This window comes from Hevea brasiliensis, chromosome 8 (assembly GCF_030052815.1).
Source record: "Hevea brasiliensis isolate MT/VB/25A 57/8 chromosome 8, ASM3005281v1, whole genome shotgun sequence".
Lineage (NCBI taxonomy): Eukaryota > Viridiplantae > Streptophyta > Magnoliopsida > Malpighiales > Euphorbiaceae > Hevea > Hevea brasiliensis.
The window spans coordinates 19,339,151-19,341,917 of NC_079500.1; the positions used below are offsets into that span (position 1 = coordinate 19,339,151).

At 39.5% G+C, this 2,767-nt stretch overlaps 1 long non-coding RNA gene across 1 annotated transcript; it reads right to left on the bottom strand.

Annotated features, from left to right (window-relative positions):
* Positions 1-383: 383 nt before the first annotated feature.
* Positions 384-2,476, bottom strand: LOC131182321 (uncharacterized). The gene is made up of 3 exons (XR_009150624.1): positions 1,906-2,476; positions 1,106-1,162; positions 384-524 (listed from the first exon to the last, which is right to left on the bottom strand). It is a non-coding gene; the product is annotated as an uncharacterized LOC131182321 (long non-coding RNA).
* Positions 2,477-2,767: the final 291 nt, after the last annotated feature.

A 2,767-nucleotide genomic window follows, 5' to 3' on the forward strand; every position in this document is an offset into this window, starting at 1 on the left:
TCCGGTCACCATGGATTTTGTAAGTGGTCTACCTCTCACCCAGAAGAAGCATGATGCAGTATGGGTGATAGTAGATGTCACGACCCAACCTATAGGCCGGACCGGCACTAAGACCTGGGCCAGCTTAAAGCCCCCGAGGCCCGTAGTAAGCCTAACTATTCCTCAAATCCATAACCAGGCCCACAATTTAGGCCCAATATGCACATAAAATAATTTAAATTAAACTGTTATACTCATATTTCGGGCCAACTTAGCCCAGAAATTATCAGAAACAAAAATTTGGGGAGCCCAGCTCAACCCTGTTACCTCATTTATAACCATTTAAAACTCATAAATTTTTTTTTCTTTTCATTTATTAATACGAAAACTTGATTTCATACAGTCCCTGACAGGCTTAATGCTACTACTAGCACATGCTGAGTCCTAAATTACAAATTTAGAGAATAATAATACAATTAAGTAATCTTTTCATAACCTGAGAGAAAAGGGACAAGTTATTCAAAAAAAATGTCTCCTCCTGTAGCCTGGAAAAAAATATGTTGAACAGGAGTGAGTGTTCGACTCAGAGAGTTAAATATCAATTTTAACCATAATCTCTATAACTATCTAAAGCTAATGCACCCTGTAGAGTCAAATGCAACATCAACAATAATTGCACATCATAACATCAAAAAGGTAATTTGGAGCACTCACACACCCTGTAATATCAATCATAATATATGGGAGCTGATCCCCTATACAGCTCTCTTAAATCCAACCTGGTGCCAGCGAAGAACTCAAGCCGGACTTTCGCTTAATAAACCAAATCGGGGGTCCCAGCGAAGAACTCAAGCTGTGACTACCCCCCGAAGGATCGGGTCCCAGCGAAGAACTCATGCCATGACTACCCGTCCTATCCATAGTCCACACCACATCACACGCACGCCAACGCACACACACTGCTCCAAATTACCGCAACAACATACATGGCACTTTCACAGTTATGAATGCAACATAAATTGTGCCTAAAGTTTATCTACATAGATATATGCATATAAGTGATGCATGGGCATGCTTGAATATATAATAATATTGAAATTACAATTAAAATTAATATTTTACTCACAGTACACCGATGACTATTGTGGCTGTTGGATGCAGGAAAATAGCTGACCTCGATCACCTACTAATTAAATTATAAATTTATTAGTACTAAATTAAGACAAAACTCTAAAGAGGCAATAGACAGCCTAATTCATACCGGAAATCCGGCAGAATTTTCCCTATACCTGGGACCTACCCAACCTGCAAAGAGGCTCAAATAATACTTCCAAATTCTCAATTTCCACAATCGCATCTCATCAATATCACATGGCCCCTCCTAGGCCCTCCAAATCAGACAATACTCAAAATCTTAAAAATTATGTTTTAGTCCCTATAATTGACATTTTTCAAAAATCTACTCAAACAAGCTCTAAAAATTCTAAAATTTTGCCCCGCGGTCCTTAATAATATTATAAGGCTATTGCAAAATGAATTGTAATTTTCTAATCACCAATGAATATTTTATTCAAGAATTTTACTCAATTTCCTAAGTTTTCAACAACTAACATATCCTTAATTCAACCCAATTTAATATTCACATATTTAAACCTCCATCCTCAAGCTTCAACCAATCATATAAAATTTAAACATCTTAATTTCAAATAATCTTATATGCTCATATGCTAAAAATCTAACTAAAATCCATCCATATTTCTCAAAAATATTCTACAATCACTAAAAAATTCAACTAACACCATAGAATATCTCCAAATAATTTTATTTTCATCATATATTTTTCTTAGAATTTTTCTCCAATTTTTCCTATTTAAGAAACACTGTATTTATGCTCCACAAACAGCGAAATAATGTAAATAGTCTTACCCGAAGTTTATATGTGTCTCAAAAATTCCAAAAATTTATGAGGAAGCCTCTGGAAGTTGAATTATCTCCATAGCCCACCGGAGCCACCGCCGGAACCACCACGCACGGTGGCCGGCCGCCGGTCGCCGGCGATATTTGCCGGATCTGATCATACCACCATGTTCCTCTCCTCTTCCTCAGTCCATATGTGGTCTCAGATCGTCGATCCAACAGTCGGATCGTCGTAGATCTGACGAAAAAGCTTGAAAAACCCGAAATTTCTCTCTTCCATATCTCACTCATCCGACCTCCATTTGCTTCAAAATTGGTGTCAAAAGAAAGCTCTCGGAACAAGCTTTCTAACGCCACCGGAATCGCCTCGATCGAACGTCGGACGAAGCCGGAATCGTGCCGGAAAGCCGCTGCCCACTGTGCGCGCGTTTTCTCTCTCTTCTCCCTCTCTTGCCGCCGTTTCTGGTGGTCTGGCCGTCGCCGGAGGGTCGCCGGCCGGGTGGGGAACTGCTTGGGACGTCGCCGGCCGATCGCCGGAGAAAGGAAGAAGAAGAAGAGAGGGAAGGAGAGGAGAGAGAAGAGAAAAGGGGGGGGGGGGGAGTTCCTCCTCCCGTTTTTGAACCTTTTTTTTTTTAATTAAAAGGCTGCTATGACAGTGGGAAACCCACTGTCACACGCCAAATCCCATCATTCTTTTTTTTTTTTTTCTGGATGTTACATTCTTCCCCCCTTAAGAAAAATTCGTCCTCGAATTTTCGAATAAACAAGAGATAAGGAAAAGAAGATTATTAGAACAAGCACAATCATTACTCCTCCAGCTATGCAGAAATTGATAAAACATTTATTCTTCAAACGCTTCGTATATTATATA